General features: G+C 36.8%; 1 long non-coding RNA gene across 1 annotated transcript; it reads right to left on the reverse strand.

Moving 5' to 3' along the window:
- Positions 1–7,563: 7,563 nt before the first annotated feature.
- On the reverse strand, positions 7,564–14,974 carry LOC140633339 (uncharacterized). Its single transcript, XR_012030959.1, has 2 exons — positions 14,740–14,974; positions 7,564–9,208 (listed from the first exon to the last, which is right to left on the reverse strand). It is a non-coding gene; the product is annotated as an uncharacterized lncRNA (long non-coding RNA).
- Positions 14,975–15,569: the final 595 nt, after the last annotated feature.

Raw genomic sequence — 15,569 nt, forward strand, 5'->3', positions numbered from 1 at the left:
CTTCTCAAACCCCAGTTTTGATAATAAATATCTATATACATCATCAAATGTCCCCTGGGGGCAAGATTCCCCTCGGTTGAGAACTACTTCACAAAGAGGGTACATATGGGCTGAGTTACTATTTTCAAAAACTACTTAATTTTATTATCAATTTGATACTGATCTATGTTCAACCTTAGGGTTTGCTTTTCTTTGATCATTTTCAAATTAAATTTTGTTTTCTGGATAAATAAAACATCTACATGGTTCAAAAGTAAAAACTTGTGAAAAGAAAAAAAAAAGATATACAGAGTGAAGTCTCATTTCCATCTCTATACCTGCCACTCTCTTTCTGCCCAACTACAAATTATTATTTTAATTAATTTTGGGTTTATTTTTCTTACATAAAATATAGCATACTATATATTCTCTTTGCAACTTTATTTCTGCACTTAAAAATATGTTCTAGATATCACTCCAAAGCAATTCATGGAGATTTTCCTCACTTTTTAAATTTACTTTTTTTTTGCAGCTCTTTAGTACTCTACTGTGTGGCTATTACATGGCTTATTCCCTTATCTCTTAGAGATGGGCATTTAGGTTGTTTCCAGTATTTTGATAATACAAATATTTTCACAGTGAATAACCTTGTGCATATGGTGTTTTGGATTTGTGTAGACATGTCTTTGGGGTAGATTCCTAGAAATGGAATTGTTGGATCAAAGGGAAGATGTATATGTGGCTTTGTTAGATAATGCTAAATTCTGCCTCATAGAGTTTGTACTATCTTGCATTCTTAAAAGCAAGATGTGGGGGAATGTATCGGCAAGCTTTGAATTTGTGCCAATCTGATAGGTAAGAAAATATCTCAGCATATAGTTAGTGTAGTATTGACTTGTATTTCTTTCACTGTGAGTAAAGTTGAACATCTTTACATATGTCTGTGTTCTTTCATATCTTTGTGTGAGTGTGTGAACTATTTATCTTTTCCTCATTTTCACATTAGATTTTGGGTTGTTTCTCTCCTGGTGTTTTTACAGACATTAATAATATTAGGTAGATTAGATCTTTATTTGTGATACATGTTTCAAATATTTTTGCTCAATTTATCTTTAGTTTTAAATTTTTATTTATGATTTTTTTGTCATGCCAAGTTATTTTTAAAAAATTATTTAGATATGCTTATCAATGTATATTTTCATGTCTGGATTTGAATCCTAATTAGGTTTCCCCCACAACAGATTATAAAGATATTCACCCATGTTTTCCTCTACTACTTGAACTATTTCATGTTTTAGATTTAATCTCTAATTGAAGTTTATGCTGATGTATGGATCTAGTCTTATCTTTTTCCAAATAAGGTTCATTTTCCTTAACACCATTTAATAAGATCAGTGACCTTACCCTTGGCATATATTTGGTTCTACTAATTTTGTTCTATTCCATGGCCTCTCTATTCATATGAGAGTATCATATACTTTTTTTTTTTTTTTAAATTATAGAGATTTTCTAGTGTTTTAAATCTGGCAAGGCAAGTCCTCCCCTGTCCCCACCTGGCTCTTTTTCTTTTACTTTTTTCTTCAGAATTTTCCTAGTTATTGCCTTTTAAAAAAATATGAATTTTAGAACCAACAGGACTAACTCCAGCAAAGACTTCCTGGTATTTTTATTGGGATTGCATTAAATTTAAATAACTCGAGGAGAACTGATCAATAACTTTGTAATGTTAAGTCATCCTATTCAAGAGAAAGGGAAATGTTTCCATTTTTTGAAGTCCACTTAATGTCTTTCAGGATTTAAAGTTTTAAAATCTTCCTCATGTAAGTTTCATTTCCGTTTATTACTTGTGTTAAATTTATTCCTAATTATTTTATCTCTTTTTGTGGCTCTTGCAAAAGCATTAAATTCCCTGATTGGTTATGGTTTATATATTTGAAGGCCATTGATTTTTATGTATTAATTTTGTATCCTGATATCTTATGGATTTTATTGTTTTGTCCTACCACTGAATGGCTTCCCAGGGATTCCATCATATTATTTACAAATAGAGATAATTTAATTTTTGTTTTCAATTTTTTATGCCCACCTAGAATCCTCCTCTGACCTTTTGTACTCTCAAGTGCCGTTTTTGCTGTTAATATGAACTCAAGTTATCTTTGTCTTTTCTCAGTAATACACCTGAATGAACCCAAGTATGATGAACTGTAGGCTCTACAGCCTCCTAGCCATGATCCTAGTGACCGTCTTACCAAAAATAAGAATGTGCTGGTTTGTTTCCAGTTGAAGCTGTCACCTTCACCACTAAATCAGGTCTTTCATTGCATTTCTAGGTGTTGCCTGGGTGCTCTTAAACCTTGGCTTTGGCTCTGACCTTTCCTTTCTCCTTCACCTTACAATCACATCAACTGCCAATTCATGCAAATTTCACTACAGCAAACTTTTTTCCTTTCCCCTACATCCAATGGCTAATCCACTTGATGGGTACATGGCCCAGACCCATTGCTTCAGTTGGATATCTTTGAAGGTTAATTTAGCTTTAGAACCTATTCTGGGATTGGTTTAGTCCTCTGCTGTGACTGCATTTCAGTTTACTTCTTCTCTCTGCTAACTTCCTCGCTGCCTTCGAGATATTTCTGAGAGCATTCCTCAGTGAAGTCCCTGTATAAACATCTAAGGGTCTTGGTATGTTTTCTGGGGAATCCCCATCTGTGACATCTCCTTTTCATGTGGACTGCTACACCCAGGGTTAGGCCCTGTTGTTTCTTGCTTAGAATATTGCTAATGCTTTCTAACTAGTCTCTCCTCTCATGGACTCCCCTTTTTATAATCAATCTATACAAGTGTAAACAAACTCTTTATCCTTAAGCATATCTTGAATCACGCTGTTTCCCTGTTCCAAAACTTTGGTGGCTCCATCATCCACTTAATAGGTTTTTATTCTTTATCATGAGCTTCAGGGCATGTGCTAATTTAGCCTCCACTCTTTTCATCTGTCATCCTCAACTCCAGTGCAAGTGTCCCATGCTCCAGGTAAACTTGACTAATTGCTGTCCTCCAAATCTATCATAAAAATTTCTCCATCTGGGGCACCTGAGTTACTCAATAAGTTAATCATATCTGCCTTTGGCTTTGGTTGTGATCCAGGGGTCCTGGGCTGGAGCCCTGCATTGGGCTCCCTGATCGGTTGGGAGTCTGCTTTTCTCTCTGCCCCTTCCCTGCTTGTGCTCTCTCTCTCAAATAAATAAATAAATAAATAAATAAATAAATAAATAAATAATTTTAAAAAGAATTTCTCCTTCCTACATTTGTCTCAATTTTTCTTTTTTCTATTATCTTTCCTTTGTAAAACTCCAACTGCATTTCAATCTCCACTTCATACACCACATTGTGAAGATTTTCCTTATACCTCACTTAAATACAAAGTCTTCATTGGTCATCCCAATGCATTTTCTACTTCTTGTTATCCTCTTGACTCTATTGTGTGCTTCTTTTACCTTTTTACCTCCCTTCCTGTCCTGCACCTGCACTGATGGAATAGTCTTCAGGGCAAGGCTTACCTAAATCATCTTTATATTGCTTGAAGCAGCAAGCATAATTCTTCATCTTGGAGCTCCATACATTATTAATCAATTCAACTGAATGTGAATTACTAATTTGTTTGACATTTGCATGAATGCTTTTTATCTTTCCATCTTCTCACATTTGGGGGCAGAGGGCTCCATATATAGGGCATTATTTCACTAAAGTTTTTTTTTTTTTAATGCACGTCTTTATTTATTTATTTATGATAGTCACACAGAGAGAGAGAGAGGCAGAGACACAGGCAGAGGGAGAAGCAGGCTCCATGCACCGGGAGCCCGACGTGGGATTCGATCCCGGGTCTCCAGGATTGAGCCCTGGGCCAAAGGCAGGCGCCAAACCGCTGCGCCACCCAGGGATCCCAAGTTTGTTTTTTTTTTTTTTTTTTTTTTTTTATGAAATAATATTTACATTCTGTTTCTCAGTTTTCACTGGAAGAAGATCCTTGAAATTTCCTTAAAAATATTTCTGAAACTAAGAACAAAATAGTGCCCCATAGAGTAATGGCTATATCCTTTTAGACATAGACAAGAACTGTCCAGAATTCCTGAGGATGGAGAGGAGAACCATGAGACCAGAGAATCAGATGATGTGACATCAAATTCATGATGCAATTCAAAACACAGCTGTGGGGCAGGAATCTGGAACCAACCATAAGTTTCCTTCTCTCCTGTTTCCATCCTACAACTAAAGTGATATGGGTTTTAGTTTCCTTTTGTGTACAGCAGTTTCACCCATATCAAAGTAGAGCTTTTCTTTTCCCATGAACCCTCGCTTCATTTTATTAACTAAATCTCTTCTCCATCGAATGATAATAGTGATGTTATCCAAAGCACTCTTAATTGATATTCGATATTGCCCATAACACTACAATTAGAGACAGTGAAAGTAGAGTGCTAATTAAAAATAAGCTTTTGGTGTTAAAAATAATATTTATGTAGGCCATCTGTAGAGAGAAAGAAATAAAATTGAATATCATCCACCTCAAAATATATTTTTAATTTTATCTATGTCATCCTATTTCTCAGAGGAAGCTAACTACAAATGGTGTAGTACTAGAAATGCACACTTCTCCTTTTTGGGGTATAAAGGTTGAGTTTTCAACAAGCAGAGTGTGGTTATGGTTGAATAGAACAGTACAAGGTTGTGTTTACATAGGATCTTTCATTGAAAGGACTTTGAGTGCTTCACAAGCACTGCCTCATGAATCCTTCCAACCTCCTCAGGAGGTGAATGGAGTTACTGTTCCCATTTAACTAATGGAAAACTTAGAAAAGAGAGGGTGAGAGCTTCATATTCATCAGTGACCATACAAATATGACCTACATAGCTTTTTTGGTTCTTGATGTTATAGCTATACTTGTAGAAATGCTAGATTTATGTTTTGATTTTATACTATTGTCATTTTTCCTTACTTTTGCATTAGACTGTTTAGAAACTATCACATAAAAACTTTCATAAAACTTTTTGTATTGCAAAGTATCATCTTTAAACTTCTGCTATTATAGTAATCATACCAAAGGGCTTTGTTTTGCCTTGTTTATTAAGAGGGTGCATTTCAGTTACCTTAGCCACCAAGATATAATCACAATCCCAGATTTGAACTAAGACTGGTTCTAGGTGGGGAATTGCTGTCACAAAGCCCATGAAACTTGCTTTGCAGAAAACAGCACTAATTGAAACACCCAAGCAATGTGTGAAAAGGAAAGCAAGTGGTAACAGGACACTGATCCACTGGCATCAGAAAGAGATGACCATTGTAAAAGTAGGGGAAGAGTTCTAATCAGCAGCCTGCTGTGGATGCTGAGATTATATGAGAGATTTTGAATATTATCAGAAAAAAAATCTGTTTAAATGACAGCAGTTGAGTTATTGAAACTGGTTTCTAATTCTTTTTCATAGTAGTTTGGGAATGGTCTCCTCCTCCACCTTACACAGCACTGGACAAGAAACAAAATGGTGGTGATAGATATGCAATATTAATTTGATGTGCTCTTCTTAGTGAGAGTCAGTCAGAATCAAGTATATCTATGTGTATCAATGAGACAATTCTATTTCGAATTCTATTTTGAAGACTAACATCAGGAATGGTTAAAAAAAAAAGAAAAAGCAATCCCTGAAGTAATATATATCAGAACAGGAAGAGCTCTTCCTTTCCTCTGAAAGAGAATGAATTGTCTTTTATTCACTTTAAGTCTAGAATCTTAGCCAATCAGTGAGTGAGATATATGCTGGCCCTTTGACAGTTGTCCAGTCTTGACACTGTTGCTAATAATTTGTTGACAGGAACACCTGGTGATGGCAACAGAGGTGAGGGTAGGAGAGAGCCTCACTGAGCTAGTGTAGCACTGGCAGAGAGCAGTAGGAAGGAAGCCAGTCAGATCTTCATTAACTGGCCCTTGGTAAGTTCTAGGATCTAGATTTTATGGACTCTACTTGGCATGAAATAAAGATGAAAAAGGGTTTGGTTTGTCTCCTTTATACCTATTTATAAATATATTCCAAGGGAAAAAACTGTACCATTTCTGAAATCCTGTACCTGAGTCTTTAAAATCACAGACTATTTCTGGACCCAGTGTTCATTGGATCATATGTCATGATGCCAAATCATTTTTGGCTATCAGAGCACTTGAAAAACATGTTTTGGAGATTCTGTGTAACATTCTGGGTGGGGTGGTTTTTAAAAGGCTCAATCTTAAACACAAAACAGAGCTGTAAGGCCAGTGATTAGTTTGATGCAAGAAGTTCACAGCTCTGCTGAATATGCATAATGTTCAGAATGCTCTAAACCCATGCAGGGTTGACACATCTTTCACCATATGTTGACATAAGAAGGCTAAATAGTGTGGGTTACACATTTTCAATCTTTACCCAAATAAACTCAGTTTCTGCAAAAAATGATGAGAATTTGATAGAGAATTTATGTAGATTTCTCTTCAATATTTCAACATTCTACCCCTGTGTTTATCATCTAATTTAAGAAAACTTTTCTAATCCTTTTGAGGCTCCCTACAATTTTTTTCTCCTTCTGCCTCATTCCAGAGGTAACTACTCTCTTGACTTTTGTGTTTATCATTCCCATCCTTTTCCTTATAGTCCTCAAATAAGTATAAAAATATGATATATCAATACATAAATATATTCTGTAAATATATAAATAGATACTATAGGTTTGTAAAAATATATAATCAAACTGTAAGCAAAAGGTATAAGTATACACATATCCCTAACAAAAGTGCTAATTTTTAAAACTTTATAGGAAAAGTATAATATTTTATACCTTTTTCTATGATTTGCTTATTTGTTTAGAGTTTAATTGTGACATATGCATGTAGCTCATCAGTTCTCTCTGTTGTATTTGGTTGCATAAATATACCACAAGTTATCTATTTACTCCCAGGCTTTTAAGACGGATCTCTCTCTCTATCTATCTATCTAGATCTATGTCTTTCTATATCTTGATGTTCACAAGCAAAATTTTCTCTAGGGTATAAAAAGTGGAATCACTGACTAATGGAATATGAACTTTTGCAACTTTGCAAGGTAATGCCAGTTTGTTTTCCTAAATCAGTAAATCAGTTCACACACCCACCAACAGTGGCTCATGGTTCTTATTGTTCCATATCCTCTCCAACCTTTGGTATAGTTAGACTTTCAAATTCTTGCCAATTCAGTGGGTGTGAAATGGTATCTTATAATGGACTTAGTATTATTTTCCCTTGTTTCTAAAAAGTTCGAACTTCTGATTATATGTTTCTCCTTTAGTTAAATGTCTATTTTGCATGCCCATTTTATTATTTATTGGGTTGTTGACTTTTACTTATCTGTTTTCAGTAGTTATTCCTGGACACAAATGCTTGTTTTGACTATGCATGTATGTTGCAAACATCTTCTTCCAGATTCTTATCTTTTCAATTTCTTTTGACATAGTCTGTTATTTATTTAATTTTTTTCCACCAAGGCAAGAAATATTTTCTGTTTAATATTTAAAGAGGTAAAATTAAATTAATTATAATACTCAGAATTTTTATTCAAACATAAGGATTAGAAATGATAACATATATTTGTGTTATTTTATTTTATGTGTGTGTTCATTATTTTAAAACGCAAAATGGCAGATATTTGTTTTCTGTCATTCTCTGGCACAATCTATTGAGATTGTGATATCTGGTCTTAACCAAATGGATTTATTTACTTAACTGAATCCTGTTATCATTTTGGGTATATCCAAAAATTCTGTAAAAAATAAAATAGCAGCACATGTCTCTTTCATTCCAGATCCAATTTCTGGGAAAAGGGCTTGATACTTGTTTCTTTTTTCCTTATAATCATTCACTCCTTTTCTGGTCATCTGGCTTCCCCTCAACTCACTTGGAAACTGATTTTTAAAGATCACAGAGACCTTGTCATTTCCAAATTGAATGGCCTATTTAGAATTGCCAGATTTATTAAACAAAAATACAGAATTTGCAGTTAGATTTGTATTTCAGATAAACAGAGAATTACTTTTTAGCATAAAATGTGTCCTAAAAGTCTCAATGTATGTCCCAAATGTTGTCTTATCTCCTACCTCAAAGCATATTTGGTCAAGCACAAAATCCTGTCAATGCCTCAAGTATTCATATTAATAATTCCTTCATAATGATTGTGATTCTACAGTGAAATAAAGATAGGAAATTTGGGTATTTAGTTCATATGGTACTCTTATAGAACAGGGAGTTCTGATTATATTTTTTTCTAATCAAATGCTGTTCAACCAGTCTCCAGGCCTGACATTTCCCCCTCATGCTGGCTTCTCCCAAGGCAGTATGACTGAGGGAGAAGATGCAGGCTAACATAAATTATCCTGGTGGGAAGTGGTAGAGCAGCAGGGAATGGTTCTGATGAAGAGAAGAATCCAGCTCTGAGAAAAAGAGAAAATTAAGATGATGTGTAGGTGGGGGGGATGGGGAAGGAAAGCATAGAACTGGGCCTGAGGTTCCCCTCTCTCTCTTACACCATCATTCAATTAATTTTCCCCTAACTTCTATCCTCTGGAAGGAAATGCAAGAGACAAATAAATATAAACCCCAGAAATGGAAATTAAGGCAACAATAAAATATCTTGGATGGGTTTCAGACCCATCCAAGATGAGAGAATGTGGTCAAAAGTCTTTCTAAATAAATGATTTCTGTTTGAAATTTTAATTGCAGTAATAGTTTCATGATGCAAATGAACTTGTATTATGGATTTTCAATAACTTGAAATTAGAGTAGTATACCAAAAACAATGGCAATATTTAACACTTAGAAATAGCCGGGTATGACAAAAAGACAGAATTCCTAAAACCAAGAATCAGTACTTCTTTGGAGGTTCTGTCTTTAGTCATTGCTTTTGCTGTAGAAATTCAATTCTTCATTGGAGACCCGCTTTAGAAGTGATTGTCTTCTTGAAGCCCGTGCCAGTCAGGAGTTTCAATGCTTGGCTCAGAGCAAGTTTGCATTTCAATGTACGCCTTACTGTGGCTGAATACCACAGTTCTTCCAAGTTCCAGTCCCTTCCTGGATCATAGCTTCCTTAAGGCAGGAGCCTATGCTTTATCTGTAGTCACCTCTCCGCTGTCTTGGCACTGGGTTGAGCTTAAGGACAGTTGACTTGAACCTCACCTAGCCTTAAAACAAAGAAGAAACAATTCATTTTGCTCAGTTTGACAAGTATGGTTCTTGTAGCACAGTTATATATTCCTAGTAAAATAAATTGGTAATATATTCTATCTCCGAAATTATACTTTGATAATCTGTTGAGTACACATACGTTTAAGTTTTGGAAAATACTCAAAAATTTCAAAAGAGACAGTTGGATACTTAAGTGATAAAAATGTGTTTAAAAAACAAGGGTCTAAAAATGCTTGACCAGCTAAGCAAGGGAAGATCACTTAAAAATTATGGCTCTTTCTCTTGTCTGGAAAGCCAGAAGACTTTTCACAGGACTGTAAGGAGAAAGTTTGAAAAACAAGGAAGGTGGCCTTTCCTCCAAAGACTTCAGCTATATATTATCAGGGATCCCGATTTATACATGTGGAAATTGATGATGTTGAGCAACTTGCCTAAAGGGAGTCATTGATGAGAGCTGGGAAAAGTCTCCCAGCTTGTGCTGTAACCTGCACACTGTGTTGACAGAAGCCAGGCTCTGCAGACTGTTTTGTAAGTGTAATGTTAGCATAATGTTAGCAAACAATAAAGCAACATCTGCTACAGACCCGGCCAGAGAAGTCAGTTTTTTCAAAGAACAAAATGACCTGAGAGAGAGGAGGTAAGTCTGAGAAAGATGAGTCCTATGGTCACTAACATTTTTATTAGAGACTTACAGAGAAATGAATGTTCATCCCCTCATAGTAACTCGGAGAACATGTGAGGCACCACAATTACTCCTGCACAGTACCTCTCTATCCCTTGCCTCTAAACAGCCCAGTTTTCTGGTTATCTGACATGGATACAGCTTTACTGAAATGACGGGAGGAGAGGGAAGGAGCTGTGTCTCACGTGGGAAAGGTAAATGCTAAAATGAAAAATAAGGCTGGCATCAGAGTGGCTCAAAGAGTGTTCCCTCATAATGTTTCTAGGAAGAAAGTAAGCATGCCATTTAGATCATTGCTGGAATATTGAATTGCTACCATTGGCTTTCACAGTTTGAATAAAATATGTAACCAAATCCTAACACTCATTATAAAAACACATATGGAAAATCCTTTTTCATTTAGAGCAGACAACATAGAAGCACTATTTTAGCCACAAGAATGTGTCCCAATGAATATGACACCAGAGCCCCAGACTGCTGTGCTGCTTTAATTTGCCACACAAGAACTAGGATTTTTTTATTTTGCTTCACATTCCTCACAAGGCTCTATTTTAAAGCTCTTAGGCAAGAGGTGATATGGGGACAGCATTGTATTCATAAAGATTTCAAAGATGTGGAGGTTCCCACTGTTTGACCTATTTTACCATCTATGCATTATGTACTGTAGAAAGTTTCATACATACAGCAAACTCATTAATGCTTAAATATGTTCTTATGTCTGTGCATTTATATGTGTGAGTGAATATACATACGTTTATTTTTTGGATGCATACTTTTTCTGGATGACAAGATGAATAATATAAATATTATCAATTATGAATGCATTTTCATTTAAGATGATAGTTATATACCTTAAGAAGAATTTACTTTTCAAATCCAGAATTCTTTAAGCAAAGACAGTTAGTTTAAAATTCAAGAAAGCACCCAAAGAATACAAGAATAAGAACTTGAAAAGGTACATGCACCCCTATGTTTATTACAGCATTATTTACAATAGCTAAATTAAGAAAGCAGTCCAAGTGTCCATCGACAGATGAATGGAGAAAGATGTGAGATAGATATACATACACACACACAGACATACACACACTGGAATATTATTGCATATATGTTGTATAATGTATGTATATTGTATTATATACCTTGTATAAATACACACACACAGAAAATGGATTATTCAGCTAAAAAAAAATGAAATCTTGCCATTTGCAACAACATGGATGGAGCTAGTGAGCATTATGCTAAATAAAATAAGACAGAGAAAGACAAATCCCGTAAGATTTCACTCATATGTGGAATTTAAGTAAAACAAACAAGTAAAAAAAAAAAAGAGAGAGAGAGAGAGAGAGAGGGAGGCAAACCAAGGAAGAGACTCAACTAGAGAGAACAAACTGATGATTACCAGAAGGGAGGTTGGTGGGGGGTGGGGTGGGTGAAATATGTGATGGAGGTTAAGAGTACACTTACCCTGATGAACACTGAGTAATATAGAGAATTGTTGAATCACTAAATTAGTGTACCTAAACTAGTGTAACACTGTATACTGAACTTGACTATACTGGAATTAAAATTTAAAAAACCTAAAAAAAATTAATAATAATGGAGAGGAAAAAAAATAACATTCAAGAAGGCAACAGGAGTTAATTGTATAAAATACAATGTGCCAGATTCTATCATCACTGACTTGCTAGAGAAATGTATTTTGGAAGCTTTGTTCATTTTTTTCAGGCCACTAATACATTAGTGTAGTAAAATAGCCTCAGAACTGATGTGACTACTAAAAATATGTAATTTACAACTCAGAGCAAATTATCTAGTGGTTGAATCTCACCTGATCTGGTGTTATTGCCTGAATCTCAGAAAAATCAGAGTTGTTTTTTTGAAGAATAAGGCATTAGTAGGAGATTGGGTTCTGTCCATCCATGTCTGTCATTTATTGATTCTTTCATTCGACACATCTTTCTGAGTGCTTACTCTAAGTGAGGCACTGCTTTATAAGCTGCTACAGAATGTTGAGTAAATTTGACAAGTCCATCTTTTAGGAGTCTCTCGTCATATTTTAGTGAGGGAGAAAGAATAAGCAATTACAGAGATGAAAAGAAGATGATTTCTACTAGTAAGGACTGATATAAAGAAAACAGAACGGGGCAATGTATTATGGAGGGAACTTGGGAAGCCTTTTGAGGAAATAATATTTGAGTTGAGCTCTGGATGGTAAAAGCAAAGCATCTTCTTGACAGTCTGAGAGGGTGAGTATTCCAGGCAGGGAGAACAGTCAATTTCAGGCCTGAGGGAAGGCTACATCTGGAAAAACAGCCAGGCCTGAGCCAGGCTAGGCCAAGAGGAGGTAAGGGGGAGAGGATGAGGGCAGAGAGGTAGGAAGGACTTGACTTTGAAGACCATGGTAAGGAGTCCTTCTGTGACAAAAAGTCATTGGAGGGTTTTAATTGGGCCACTGGCTTGATTTAGGTTTTGAAAGATCACTTGGATTTTTGGGTGGAGAAAGCATTATTAGGAGATGGAGATAGAAATAATAATTTTAGATGACATTCCATTGAGTCTTACAATGGGTACAGCAACAGAGATGGAGAGAAATATCAGTGGGTGAGATGGGGATGTGTTTTGTAGGTGAAACCTACAGGATGTTGGGTTAAGGGAATAAGTGTAACTCAGATGGCTTGAACATCTAGGTGCATGGTTGTGCCATTTATTGACAGAATAAGTTGGAGTAGGTTGTGGTGGGGGATGAGGAGGTGAAGATAATCTGGGCGAAAATACAAAATTCTGTTGGTTAAGTTACATTGGAGATGTTGGTTAAACACTAAGGTTGACACTAAACGATTGGGGGAAGAAAGCAGGGCTGTTTATCGATAACTGAATCAATGAACGAGCACTGGAGAAAGCTGGTGGAGATCCCAAAGAGGTGGAAAGCATCCTTATACAAAGCTTTGAAAGCCTCAAGTCAGAATTACTAAATCAACTTCTTCCTCTGCCTTGTCATTAAAATCTCCTTATCTTTAAAATCCTTTTGGTCCTTCAAAAGGGACAAGTGCCTGGGGCCGAAGAATTAAGTACAATTTGGAAATGTTTGTAGACTCAACTACAAAAAATACAGTTTCAGCACAACATCCCCACCCGTCTCTTCTAGTGCACCTCCCCCACCCGTCTGTTTTTTTTTCTAATCCATTTTGAACTATATTCCATGACAAATGCGCAAGGAAGAAAGCTGGTTGTTCTTGTATTGCTCACTCTACTCATCCTTCCAGGAGAACAGACTATATGTTTATAACAGACCAGTAGAACTTTGGGTGGGAAATGTTTTTCTTCCCTGTTATCAGAATGTAGCCAGACTTAAAGAAGACTGGTTATCTATTAGTCTTTGGTATTCTAAACACGCGGGTGTGGACTCCCCACCTGGCTGTGGCTTGCCTGAATTGTAACCAAGATTGTCCCAATTAGGTTGCCTAAATGCCTGACAGATTATGCTTTTTGGCAGTTCAACCAGAAGCCCAGTGCTTAGGCCAGAATAATAATAGTGCTGTAAATTCATAAAGGACAGAACTGACATCTAAGAATGTAACAGTAATGTGCAGTGAGTGCTTTAAATATGAACTTAACAAAAATATATATTCAGAAATGAGCTTGATCCTTTGAAAGATCATTAGGGAAACAATGCAAATCTAAAGCATTTTTAAAACTCCTTAAAAAGAAAAAGTCTTTCAGGAATAGTTTCAGTTGTAAATGCAGACATTCTTTTTTTTTTCTTGACATTTTCCATTTTTGATCAAAATTCATTTATTAGAGTGGAAAAAGAAATTACAGGATTTAGAGTCACAGACCTGGGTCAGATCCAACCTTTGGTACATTCTGGGTTTATGACGTTGGAAAGCACTTGAGTTTTCATTTACTTATCTAAAAACTGGAGAAATTGTAACACCCTTTAAAAATATGCATGCCTTGAATTCAGTAATTCTACTTCTAGGAAATTGACTGAAGGAAATGATCATAGAAATCTACAAAGACTTATCTATGAAGAGGGTGCATCTGAACCACTGAAATATTTGAATTCTTTGAGTCGATTATGACGTATCCACATACGAGAATACCAACCAGTGAGTACAGGTGACTTTGTAGAAAAAAATTAGTGACATGAAAAACTGTTCAGAATCTGGTAGTAAGAGAAAAATCATAAAGTCATGCACAATGTGATTATTTTTGGAGGTGAGAGCATATTTATGTATTCACCCATGGAAGAAAGATGAAACCGATCAGCATCGCCACGTCACTAGTGGTTAGACTGGAGCAGTGAGATCTTGAACAAGGTTTGGCTTCTTTCTACTCTTCTAGATTTTCCCAAACTTCCTTCCGTGAACATGTACTAATTTTATGATTATTGAAGAAGTATTAAGTGGGGACACTAATATCCACCTTGTAGATTTGTGGTAAGAATTTAATAGGTGAGATGATTTACAAAACACACTTAAGCTTAGTGCCTGGCATTTATCTCACATTCTCAGTTACTTTTACCCAGTTTAATCACTCATCACGGATTCAGCTTAAATGATTCTCGACTTAAAACAACCCCAAAATATCGTGAAAATTTGCCACCAGGAGGGATAACCAAAAGAACGTTCCACACGCCGCAGCGAAGGCAGTTTCAAAAGAGATGCACCTGAAACGCTCTAAAAGCGCTGTGGCGGGGACCCTGAAATTAGCATTTAAACTTAAGGGGACGAACTACTTGGGAGCATTTATTTGGACACATAAGGTTTGGATTGTTTGTTTAAAAACCTGTCATTACTACGTAGTCACATGGGGTCCACAAATAGATGGAACAATATCTACCTCAGAGTGAGCAATTAGTCTGTCATGATAAATGCCCCTTCTTGGCAGGGCCTCTTGTGGCATCCCAGGAACACTGTGTGAGCGCCGCTGCTCTTTCTCAGCAACATTCTTCATCCTGCGGAAATGTAGAGGGAGGCTTCCGCGGGTCCGCTCGAAGGGCAGCTGGCAGCATGGCGAGCTCTCTTCCCGCGCCATTCAGCCACCTGTGCGCCTTGCCCACCGCCCACGCTCTGCGCGCATGCGCGCACGCACACAGCCGCGCACGCACGCACACGCACACAGCCGCGCTCGCACGCACAGCCGCGCACGCACACGCACACAGCCGCACGCGCGCACGCGCACTCCTCACCGCCGCTTCCCTCCATTCTCCCTTCCTCTGTGCTGAGTTAGGAGCTCCTCTTTTTTTTTTTTTTTTTAAATCTCTGTTTTAGCATTTACCGTAGAATATTGTAAACATTAGTTCGCTTATCTCACTCTTGCACTGGAGTTCCTTGAGAGATCCGTCACCTTTATTCCCTCCGAGCCTTCGTCTCTTCATGGTAGCTTTTCGCCGGCAGAGCGGGAGCTGAAGGCCTCACGCCGCGGTTCGTCGCGGTCACTGCCTCGCGTCGCGGAAGTGGAGTTCCTGGCGCGTCCTGGGCACCCAAGAATCGAAGTTTTTTTTGTGATAGTTGTATTAGTTCTTCACTTTTGTATTCTCGGGATCTGGCGAAGCGCCTGATAGGTGATGAGTGCAAAATACGTTTCTAGTGGATTAATGAATTTATACATTTACAGAATATGGCTTGCAAATGAAAGAAGAATGTCTTTTTTGTAGTGCTTAGAGACCG

Source organism: Canis lupus, chromosome 1, assembly GCF_048164855.1.
Source record: "Canis lupus baileyi chromosome 1, mCanLup2.hap1, whole genome shotgun sequence".
Taxonomy (NCBI): Eukaryota; Metazoa; Chordata; class Mammalia; order Carnivora; family Canidae; genus Canis; species Canis lupus.